At 45.2% G+C, this 12,921-nt stretch overlaps 1 pseudogene; it reads right to left on the reverse strand.

The window, feature by feature from the left end:
* On the reverse strand, nt 1–7,438 carry LOC117455109 (protein phosphatase 1 regulatory subunit 29-like; annotated as a pseudogene).
* Nucleotides 7,439–12,921: the final 5,483 nt, after the last annotated feature.

Consider the following 12,921-nt stretch of genomic DNA (forward strand, 5'->3'; position numbering starts at 1 on the left):
ATGTCAATGGATTATTATGGAATTTTTTAAAACACCCAAAGAGAAAATCTCTTTAACTCCAGCAGGGGAATTATCAATGTCAATGGATACCTCCGTGAGTGCCGTACGCTTTTGTCTTGCTACATTAACATCCGATCCCTTTTATAAGTCTGCTGTTGGCATCGAACCTCACAATCTCCCTTAGAACATTGGACTTCCCTTTCTTGGCTCACAGCTTCTGTTGGGCGGAAACCCCCTTCCAGTAGTCCAAAATATCGTGAAGGTCCTCATCCTTGGCAAACTGCACCTTCTTACGCAGGGCGTGGCCTGCCGCTATATAGGATGCTTCCTCTCTGGGGCTCTTCTTGTAAGGCCGGAATCGCTCCCAGATCCGCAGTGTGCTCTCGGACGAATACTCTGGACTGGAGGAGTAGCCAGAGTTGTAGTTGTGGTGACGGGAAGGTGAGAGCTGGGAGTAGTGGCTGTGGCATCCCTCTTGGTGCGGCCCAGTGGCTTGAGGAATGAAGCCTTTTGGGCCGGTAAGGGTGATTCGCTGCCGCCCTCGTAGTAGAGCGCAGGAAAGGAGTGGCGGTGCTCAGAGCTGTGGTAGTCTGGCTGAACCTCCAAGTGGTGCTGATGCTGCTGTCCTGGGCCAACCACTGCACCCCCACCCCCACCTCCACCTCCGTTCCCGTTATTACACCCCATCCCACCCCCATTCACGCTCACCCCACCACCATTGATGTTTCCCATCCCATTTCCATTGCAGCCGCCGCCTACCCCACCACCTCCTCCATTTCCGCCCCCTCCACCACAACCCACCGGGCTTCCTTTTTCCATCGGGTACTTGGGAGGGTCGCTGCGCTGCTCGGGTATATCCACACTGTACACCCTGTTACTCTTGATTGATGCCGCTGCAGGGTTACAACGGTTCTTCACGGCAGTGTCGGAACTCAACTGCCTCTGAAGGGGCGCACTGCATTGGCTGGCGGTGGGTCGCGGTAAGGAGGGGAAAGGAAACCCCCACCGCTTATGCCCGGTGCCGGGCTCAGACAGGGGCATGACAATGGGCACTGGGGCCATGGAAGGCGGGTGAGGGGGAGCAACTGAGGATGTAAAACTGGGATGCTGCTGAGGTGATGTTGCAGGGGGTGAGGCCTGAGGATGAGGGTGTGGGGGTGAGGACTTTAGGATTGACATCCTTGGAGAGGAGTGCCATGATCTGATCGCCAAGGTGGCCCGGAGATAGGAGGGAAGGAGGTTGCGAGGGAGGGATGCGATGCAAGTTAGCGGGCTGAGAGTTGGACGCGGAGTTAGGCGTTGTCAGCGCTGGTTTACGACACACGCGGAGGTATCCAGCTTCAGGGCGTCGATGCAGTTGTTGATGATCTGGTTCACCTTGTCCACCTCCTTGGCGATGGTGGAGATCTCTGATGCTGAGCCACGGCCATCGTCATCCGAATCCTCCCCAGCCTCCGTCCCATTCTCAGCCCCACCTCGCATATCCACGACTGCTTCCCCTCCCATCACTGCACCTCCAGCTCCCACCCCGCCCTCCCTGCCTTCCACTGCCATTCCCGCGTCCTCACATCAATGTAGTTTGCCCTTGCCGCCCATTGCTTCAGAAAAGGCAGTGGCCATTTTTCTACCTGCGGCAAGGTGGAGAGGCGTGAAGTACTGGTGTTGGCTGATCCGTGGAGCATGCCTGTGCTAGAGGAGGCAGACTGGGGGCAGCTTGCCTCCTGCTCCACCTGAATGGTTGTGCTGGTGGTGAGCTTGCTCCTGGAGACGCTGCATCGCACCCGGGTCATTGGCCACTGCAGCAGCCGCCTCCGGGCCATACCTGAAGAATGAGAGATTCATTATCTCACCTCATATTTTGTACATCATTTTGCAATTATCCTAAACAGCATGATCGCAACATGAAGTTGAACCCATTACTTTTTTTTTTTCAAAAGTTAATTAGATTTATTATGTCCTTTCAGCGATGCCATGGAGCGTCAGAATCCTTTGTTTTAATTAAAGCTCCGAGAAATTATAAAAAATAAGAATGGCCCAAAGCTTTAATAAAGATTATGGTAGGAAAAAATTGGCTTTTCAAAACTAAACAAAGCCAACTGAAGAACTGAAGCTCTTAACGACAAACAATTTTACCAAGGAGGACACACAATGCTGTTTGGCTAACATATTAGATGCAGTCACTGTGTGGTGGCTCCCCTCTCTGACCTTTATTCTTTAGGACAAAAAGGTCACTTAACACTTCCATAAACACACAGACAGAAAACAAAATGTCCTGTACCTCATCTCCAAAATAGTTTTCTTCACGCTTATAGCTTTCTTCTTCTCCTCCAGGATGCGTCGCCGCCTGAGACAGTAATAGACGACTCCAAGCACAATGACCATGCCAAACAGACATCCCAGGATGGTCATGATGTAGTGGGTGGTTGTGGACGGATTGGCTTGTGGGTCCTCTGACCCCGCAGCTCGTGTGGTGAAGAACAGACAGGTGTGGTTGTACCGCTGAGATTTGCTTGCAGACGCCACACAGTAAGTGTAGTTTGTGTGTGGTTTCAGTTTCTCCAAAGTCAGTATCTCCCTCTTAAATTTCAGGGGCTTGACGTCTGCAACAAAGCTTTGGTTGTACTGGGAAAGGATGTACATCTTACTGTATGGGCGTGGGATCTGTATCAATAGAGAAGCGCTATAGATGGAGACAGTTTCAAGCTTCATGGAAATCTGATGGTTATAGGTGGGGAGATCAGTGGACGATATGGTTGGTTGGGGGTACAGACCTTGATCTGGGTTATCCATACCTGACCCATCTTGATCTGGTGTCTGTGAGGTCATCCCTGGAATTATTACACCATCGCGACACATGGATAAAAGAGTGTAACGGGCATTTCTCCCGTGCCGGGCAGCGGACTCAGAAGAGGATAACCATTCATTTCCAGAGGCGTTTCGCACTGGAGGCGGTCGTAGGTGTGGGTGACATTGTTGAACGCCTCCAGCCAGGTGAGGAAAGTGAAAAGATCACAGCTACAGTGGAACGGGTTTCCCGCCAATTCGCACACCTGCAGCCTGTTGAGGACCGTGAATGTAGACGGGTCAAGACGAGCCAACTTATTGGAAGATAAGTCCAGGCTGCTGAGGCTGGGGGCACTCCCAGAAGGCATTGCTAGCGATGACCTCAATAAGGTTGTGTTGCAAGAAGAGGCATTGGATTCGACCCAGACCTCTCAGCATGCCCTCAGTCAGGTTAGTCATCTTATTGTAGCCCAGCTGAAGAACCTGAGACACAAAGACAAAGTAGACTTTTACACTCTTTAATAAAACCAAACACAAAACAATCTAATGTTAATAATTTGGTGGATGTTTATTGTGGTCAGCAAAAAAAGTTTCCTTTGAATTGATATCTTTTATCTGGACTAGGGGACGATATTCCGCATTTGACCGATTATCGGTATCGGCCTTTTTTTAATCAAATTGCCGATAACACTTTGGCTCTGATGCGGCCGTTTCTCCGGCTGCAGTCACCACTCTGTGTACACGAGCAATGTCCCGCCCACAGCGCTATCTGATAGGCTATTACTGAAGACTTTCCGGGCGGGAGCCAGAGAGGCGGGACCTTCTCAGATTACAGGCAGGTGCGAAGAACGCAGACACAGACAGAGGCAAGCAGCAGCGCTGAGCGGCAGAGTGTGTGTTAAACCGAAGTTCATTAAACATCCCTCTCCCCTATGCTGGAGCTGCAAAAACACCACGATCTTATGATCCAATTCTATCAGTTTCCCAGTTACACAGGGACGCGGGAAGTCAGTCAGAGCTGGGGGTGCGTGCAGCGTCTCGCAGCGCAGAGGGGGGGGAGGGGCTGCGAGTGGTGCGGAGGGGGGGGGGAGGGGCACTGCGTGTGGTGCGGAGGGGCTGCGAGTGGAGCCTCGCAGTTTTTCAGGTTGATATGTGAAGCTAGCCAACATGTATTTAGCAAATGCAAAATATTAGAAGTGAGGCTACTAGACTAACGTTAGGTCTACTGTAATAGCCTCACTTTTAATAGTTTGTAAAACATTAGCTAGCACTAGTGTTTTGTAGTTGCTAGCAGCTTATTGGGATGTTATGCTAGATAGACAGATATAATAAATTAAGCATTATTGTTAGTTAAGCATGTCAGCCTGCAGCCCTACTTCTTGTCTCTCTCTAACTCATTGCAGATGGCTGCACTAAAGAAAAGGGCACAGAGAGGAAACCAGTTGTAAGATGTTTAAAAGTTAATTAAACATAATATATGCTTAAATGCATTTCAAAGAAGTTGTGTTGAGTTGTGTCCAAGATTTTCTGATTTTACTGTAAATGTATATCGGTTCCAAATATCGGTTATCGGTCTCCTTGATTACTAATAATCGGTATCGGCGTTGAAAAAGCCATATCGGTCGATCCCTAATCCGGACTAAAAGTCTATTATTGAGTAAACAGCTTGGAAAGTTTTCAACAGCAACCATATGAAAAGATGGTGGCACAATGGATTTTGGTCATATGGTTTCAGATTATATTCCTACCTCAACTAGATACCCTAACCCTACTGTATTACATCCTACTTATTTGAACACATTAAATCAAACTAATGGCTAACTAATAAGTTAATAAAATCAAAAGAAAAAACAATAAATGAATAAAACACTAGTATACACAATACATGTGTAAGTAATTTATTATATGCCTTTTATCTGGACCCTGAGTCTGTAATAAAGTGTTCATTCATTCCATACACACTTCGAGGGATTTAACACAGACCTGAAACAAATAATGTAATAATGTTTTTATAAATGTGTGAGGGTGGATTATGAAGATAATGAATCTCTAATGGCCAATTTAAACAAATACATAGAAACAGAGTTGTGTTCGGGCTGCTGACCTGTAGGTTGGCCTGTCCAGCGAAGGCTCCATCCTCGATGTAGCTGATCTCGTTCTTGGTGAGATTGAGGTCAGTGAGGTTTGTGAAGCGGTACATGGAGGTAAAGAGCACAGCCTTAAGTTTGTTCTCATTCAGCCTCAGGTCGTGAACCTACAGGAGACAAGAGAGTAGATTAATTTCAGTTAATGCGTTGCTCCCCTGGCAGCCATAGAGGGAAACCTCGCCAGAACTAGCTGCCAAGAGCATTTTCACCTCCACACATGCAGGTTTGCTCTCTGATGAAGCATTTCCATAATTATACATCTGGTCAAAATGTGTTTAGTTAATCACCGTCTGTTTGTCACGAGCTGAATCCCAACTGAGATAGTAAGCAGTGATACATGTTGAACCCAGGAGTGGAGTGTTAAAGAGGCCCTACTCCGATTTTTGGGTATTTCCCTTTCCTGTAGTGTGCACTTTAAAGGTGGGGTAGGTAAGTTTGAGAAACCGGCTCGAGGTACACTTGTTGTTATATTCCATGGAATGCTCTTAACATCCGACAGCAATGAATATCTGAAGTGCTTTGACAAAAAATATCATCTGTGGAAGCCGTGGCGCTGTAAAACGCACGACCAATCATCTGAGCCGGCTAAAGTAACTGGATGGCCTACCTGCCTGTCAGCCTTCCATCGGGGCACACACTTATCTCGTGCCCTCATTGGTCATGTGCGCGTTCGTGTGTGTTGGAGGAGGGGCTCTGTGAGGAAGCGGCAGATTTGTTCCGGCTGTGTATTTTCAAATTCTAGCGATCTCGAGCTGGTTTCTCCAAAATTACCTACCCCACCTTTAATGGTCTGCAAAGGCTACAACATGGTCTGCAAAGGCTGGTGTTCCTACAAGAGATAGTTCCTCTCTAGTATGTACAAGCAGGCCAATATATAACCAAATAGCATCAGCATACTCAACTTATCCAAGCATGGACGTTAAGGGACATGAATCCAAAACAGTTTACAGTTAAGAATTGTAAGTAATATATTTTCTCCTTTATTACAACGTAATTCCGTTGTTGTGGTTACGTATGCACCAAAGCTTTAAAGTTTAAACCTACTTGGCAATACACTCTATTATGTTCTGTTCCCCAAACTAATCAATTAAGACTTTGCTATGAAATCACTGCCACATAACACTCATTACCATCACTGTTATAGTTACCACCAGGATCCACCACCGTTAGAACCACACAATAAACCACAGGCACTGAGTCAACAGAACATTCAATTTACTCGCAGCTTTGCCAAAGCCACTATCACTGCAGGATTATCAAAGACCCCCATCACCCCGTCTGGCAGGCATTACCGCAGCATCCGGACAGAAACAACCAGACACAGCTTCATCCCGCATGTCAAAGAATATTTCTGTCTTTACTTCTAGATATTTAACCCTTCTGCCTGTTGACATTTACGACCAACCCTGACTCGTCATCTCCTTTCAAGAATGTGTCGCTGCACTCATTCTCAGTTTAATGACCGGTCAACTCTCGGTCACAGAGCCTAAGAGTCAGGCAAGTGATTGAGTATTTCTAGATGTCGGGGATATCTCCAGTGTTCCCGGTGTTTACGCACCCTCCCCCAATATGTGGATTAACTCTCTGTAAACTAGTTAAACGGTGTATCGAGAGAGAGACTGGTCAGATTCTGACCCGTGCAGTCAGAACCTCTGGCTGTGTGACTTGTGATGTGAATTTCTCCGGCCGATACTTGTAAATAAACATCTGTGTTTGACATCAAAGCCTCCTGGTGTCTCTCTGAGTCCTGACTCTCCAGGCAATAAGACTGTTAAACAACGGAACTGCTGAAACAATTTCATAACATTCATCTGCTACGTAGTAATTATCTATTATCTAATATATCATTCCAATGACTCGTATTTCACTTTCTCAGAACTATTTTTCTTTTGTATTACTTTTAATGAAATACTTTGATATTGGTTAATATTGTCTGCTTATCTGTATCATTGTGCTGCATAGTTGGAGAAGCCTGTGACCTAAGATCTTCAACGACATAATTACTCTGTAGCCGACAACAAAGAACCCTGAAATGGCATTTTCTGACATCATGATAACTCAGAGTGCATGAAGGTTTTAATAGAGGTGGTGTAAAGGCCCGCAGATAGATACTGACCGTGCTGTTGATGTGCTGGGGGATGGTCTCGTAAGGAGGCTGGTTCTGACTGCAGATAGCCAGCCACACGTAGCCTTTATCCCCCTCTATGAGCCAGCAGTCGCCTTTCACCCAGGCCGGCATGTGGAGGAGCAACAGTGCAGGGAGCAGGAGCGAGAGCAACAGGGAGGACAAGCGCTGTCTGCTGGCCATGGTTTGGGTTATCGAGCGATATCGCCTCAGTAGAAAGGAGGAAGAAGAGGCGTTGAAGGGAGGGAGGCGGCGAGTTTTGAATCAGGAAGGGCTGCAGGTCGGGGGGCAAATCTAAGTAGAGAGGAGGGTGAACTGAAGGGCGTCTTCGCGGTGATTAGAGCTGAGCTTGCAGCATGGCGGCAGGTCCTGTCCCCATTTCAGGTGTTCCACGTCAAAGGGTTTCGGAGACTGTCACCCCAGCTGCTACTCATGGCCTCTGACAAGTGTACGTCTTGCAAACCGATGAGGAAACACTCCCTGTCCGAAAGGCACAGCACCTATATAACAGAGAGGGGGAGGGGGAGGGAGAGGGGAGGGGAGAGTATTAACATGACCAGTGATACTGACTAAATGATTAAGAGCATGCAGAACATTGTAATACAGTCATATCTAATACCCATGCTACACAATCCCTTCAAGGTAATGCGCCCCAGTAATAAATCCATTAACTGTCATCATCATTATTTCGTTAAGCCTTAATAAAGCTCAGAGCTATATATATATGTTGACTTTTCAGATTGAACCAGGGTTTTTATGTTGTGTAATCTGTCATGCTTATGAAAACAACAGCCGTATATGAGAACAGATTGCAGCTCCGCTATTAGCATATGATGCAGCAACACAAATGGGAATGGCCAAGACTGTGAAACACCGCTTTCCATTCAATGTTCACAATGTTCACCAGCCGTTCTATTATTTCAGTTTGGAGGCACATAGGAAACAATAACAAGTGTAATGGCTGCAGTGATTTAGGGGTGAAAACAGGAGGGCTGTTGTAATTTGCATGTTTTAACAGGATGCTAACTGACATTAAGCTATTTACCTTTCTCAGGGGGATTAACCGTGGATTAGGCTCTAATCCAGCACAACATATCTCATCAGAGCAGCTCAGACACTTTTAATTTGTTTGCAAAGTTGGTATTCCCTCCCGGGGGAAAGTTCTCTTCCCACAGCGTGAATGACAGGGGGCGAAAAACAACTACTGAGGATTGAAACCTTTTTTAAGTACTTTCTCTATTCCAAATAGATTCCTCCTGTTTTCTTGGGAGAGAAAACCTGCCAGAAGAAACGGAGCTGTGCCATGGTTCGACCCAATCTACTCAGAAGTAATGGAAGACAACTTTGGACGCGTCTCAAAGTGGCCCTTCCCTAATAGCCTGTCCTCGTCCTCGTCCTCGTCCTGACTTGCACCTCGGTTAGCCTCACAGTCACATCTCATTTCTGCCGCGCCACACCCCGAGCAGCCTCACATCTCATGTCTGCCGCACCACACCCCGAGCAGCCCTCACTCCTGTCTTCAAATTGTGCCATGAAATTGATATTGACAATTCAATTCCTCCACCACAGGCCTTCAATTTGCCTTTGACCCAGCGCCGTTGTCACCCGTGTGTGTGTGTGTGTGTGTGTGTGTGTGTGTGTGTGTGTGTGTGTGTGTGTGTGTGTGTGTGTGTGTGTGTGTGTGTGTGTGTGTGTGTGTGAAATGAAACACCCACAGAAAAAAGCAATTTAACTCGGCGGAACAACTGCCAACGTGAACCATTTTCACCTTGATAATTATCAAAGGCATCCATGAATCAGTTGTAACTGCATGTCTTCAGCTTTGAAGCAGATGTATTCCACTGATGAACCGCTGCCAAGTAGAGCACACGTCTTGATGTGAATTTATGGCACGGGTCGATGAAAAGACGCAAGGGAAATGAATTATTTATCAAACAACTATTTAGATATTGATAAGTCTCCGTCTTTCATCCTGATTCTTCTCACACTTTGAAGGCAACTTGAATTATTGTATGTTAATGTTGGTATACAATCCTCCGTATTGTTGTACACACTAAGCTTTGCAGGGGTGTCAAACTCAAGGCCCGGGGGCCAAATCCGGCTCGCAACTTAATTTTATGTGGCCCGCAAGAGCTTGCAAAGAATATTATAATACGTTTATTATACGGTTACATACAGTATATCTACATATGTTCATTTTAATTAATTTCTTATTTTATAGTTATTTATTTATCTTTTCTTATCTTTGATTTATCCTTAATTTTATTAATCTGTGTGAATCTGTGCTGTCCTGTTTTTCAATCTCACCCTGTTGCTGTTGAACTACTGCATTTCCCCACGGGGATTAAGAAAGGTTAGCTTATTTTACAGAAGCACGTTGCCCATAAACTACATGTCCCACAATGCATCTCATGTTGTGACATGAAGAGACTTTCAATTGTTTGCCCTCGACTTCTGCTTTCAGACGTAGTTAATTATGAAGTTATTACCCTATCCAATAATAATCCAATGCCGAGGCAATAATATAATATAACACATTATTTCATATATATATTATGTATTTATATATGTATATTTATATAGTTACAACCGGCCCTTTGAATGCAACCATAATGCTGATGTGGCCCACGAGGAAATTGAGTTTGACACCCCTGCTTTAAGGGAATGTATTTCAGAAAATGCAACAACACCCACATTCAGGTACTTTCCTTCTATGTCATGGCCTCTTTTAGTGTAAACACATCGGCTGTCATTTGGTTTTCGCCAATCAAATTTGTAATCTACAAAGAGCCCAAATACCATGGTCAACACTTACATTTTGTTTCCTTGGCTTGTCAGTGTTTTATTTATTTCAATGTAGCGTCTACATTCACTTCTTTGACTTCATACATTTCTATTGACGATCGACCTCATTAGCATCATGTAGCCGTGATGGAAGTGTGTCCAACTGACGGTTCCCATTGATTACGTTGTTCGTCCTCTCTGTAGACAGCCTGAAGCCACAGATGTTACCATCCCAAAGAACATCATATCTTTTGATCGTTGTATTTGTTTGACGTGCAATCTAAGACACCGCAGCCTTTACGGTCGATACAACTACACTGAACAAAAATATAAACGCAACACTTTTGTCTTTGCTCCCATTCTTCATGAGATGAACTCAAAGATCTAAAACATTTTCTATAAACACAAAATACCCATTTCTCTCAAATATTGTTCACAAATCTGAAAGAATCTGTGATAGTGAGCACTTCTCCTTTGCCGAGATAATCCATCCCACCTCACAGGTGTGGCATATCAAGATGCTGATTAGACAGCATGATTATTGCACAGGTGTGCCTTAGGCTGGCCACACTAAAAGGCCACTCTGAAACGTGCAGTTTTTCTTTATTGGGGGGGTCTGGGGGGGGGGTCCGAAAACCAGTCAGTATCTGGTGTGAGGGGTAGGGGTAGGGTTAGGGTTAGGGTAATGTTGTGAATCGAGTGGCCCATGGTGGTGGTGGGGTTATGGTATGGGCAGGCGTATGTTATGGACGACGAACACAGGCCACTCGATTCACAACATTACCCTAACCCTACCCCTACCCCTACCCCTCACACCAGATACTGCCTGGTTTTCGGACCTTCCCAGACCCCCCCAATAAAGCAAAACTGCACGTTTCAGAGTGGCCTTTTATTGTGGCCAGCCTAAGGCACACCTGTGCAATAATCATGCTGTCTAATCAGCATCTTGATATGCCACACCTGTGAGGTGGGATGGGTTATCTCGGCAAAGGAGAAGTGCTCACTATCACAGACTTTTTCAGATTTGTGAACAATATTTGAGAGAAATGGTTATTTTGTGTTTATAGAAAATGTTTTAGATCTTTGAGTTCATCTCATGAAAAATGGGAGCAAAAACAAAAGTGTTGCGTTTATATTTTTGCTTGGCGCCGATTCTTAGTTTTCACCGTAAAGTGGGCGGAGACATTATTTTGCAAGGCAGTGACGTAGCGCTTCTCTCATCTATCAGCAGCTCATATTAACAGCATATCTGATACGACATGGCTGCTAACCTGACATGGTTTTCAGTCCGCTCTACAAACACGACGGATGAGTCACTCAAGACTCATTGCACAGCTGATGGTTTGCTGCCAATCACAACTACTAAGATCAGCAACGTTTTTTAAAACTGGAATAATCCTAACCACATCATATTTGATCCATCTCTTTGTATCTGTCTGTTGACTTCCCTTTACTCTGCACTGTCCCGTTCTTCCTTCTGTCGGCATTGTGTCAAACCTATCCCTGCTGCCTTTCAACTAGAAAAGACAAATTAATTTGCTTCATCGCCAAAACACAACCTGACACCTTTTGTTTGCTATCTCATCCCGCCTCTCTGCCTTCATCACATCCTCGCCATTGATTTTATTTTGACAAGAAGCCAGAGGAAGGACAGCCTTATTTTCCCCGTTCCTTTCTTCTCTCTTTGTGTTTAATTATTGTCCCTGATAGCTCGGCTTTAATTAAGGCTTTGGATCTGACAAACAGCACTAATGATGTCAGGTCACAGAAACAAATGGAAAGTTCCCGAAGTAAGCTCCGGAGGATCTGAGGGCCTCTGTGAAAATATACTCTGTTTGTCCTCATTGGAAAAAGTAGGTTTGAACAGATCAGGGACACACACAGGGTTGTGTATTTCCTTACATTCTAACACTGGATGACAGAAGAACTGCATTGATATAATAATTCAGGATACATCCATAATAAGGGTTTTTACATTAAAATGGCTTTATATGTTCACTTGAAAATAGGATCCATGTAGGAATAGACACATTTACTTGCACAAAAATACAATATAATACTCATGACAACAACCTCCAGGCACTGTTTCATTGAAGTGTGATACCAGGCAGTATCTGGTGTGAGGGGTAGGGGTAGGGGTAGGGTAGGGTAGGGTAATGTTGTGAATCGAGTGGCCTGTGTTCGTCGTCCATTACATACGCCTGCCCATACCATAACCCCACCACCACCATGGGCCACTCGATTCACAACATTACCCTACCCCTACCCCTAACCCTACCCCTCACACCAGATACTGCCTGGTTTTCAGACCCCCCCAATAAAGAAAAACTGCACGTTTCAGAGTGGCCTTTTATGGTGGCCAGCCTAAGTCACACCTGTGCAATAATCATGCTGTCTAATCAGCATCTTGATATGCCACACCTGTGAGCTGGGATGGATTATCTCGGCAAAAGAAAGTCCAATGAACATCATAGTTGTTTGTCTTTCTTTTAATTTTCGCCGATGGTTAGGACTAAAGAAATATTTATGTTATGACTCTTTGAAGTTCTTGACGGATGCATAGGACCAATTGGTATTAGGTTGAATGAACCAAAAATGACGATTTCTGCTCAAATTTGAAATGTAAATCCTAGGACAGGAATGATTGACTGACATAAAGACGTGCGCACCTTTGTTGAGACAGATAGTTGACATGATCGCTTGCTTGCTCATCGCCACCTTTCTTTTCTAATCCATATTACCTGAACTCCTTCCACCCGTTACATTCACAACACGGCGATTATGGGCCTGATTGACAGCCCAATCTAATGAAAAGTAACAACTTAATTAAGCTTCGAGAGGCAGTATGTTAATATAATGTAAACGGTGCAAAATATGTGGATTTACAGCGTTTGCCTAAAAGTGCACAAAGAGATAATGGATGTTATTATGAATAAAGCAAATGCAGAGGTTTTAACCTGGGGACAAATGATTGGTCCCCAGAAGCGAACATTTAAACGATTGGTGACCGTGGTTCAACGGATCAACGGGCATCTACCAATTGGCCTATAGGCATGCAAGTGTATGAATGTCACTTTGGAT

The sequence above is a fragment of the Pseudochaenichthys georgianus genome, chromosome 1 (genome assembly GCF_902827115.2).
Source record: "Pseudochaenichthys georgianus chromosome 1, fPseGeo1.2, whole genome shotgun sequence".
In the NCBI taxonomy this organism is placed as follows: domain Eukaryota; kingdom Metazoa; phylum Chordata; class Actinopteri; order Perciformes; family Channichthyidae; genus Pseudochaenichthys; species Pseudochaenichthys georgianus.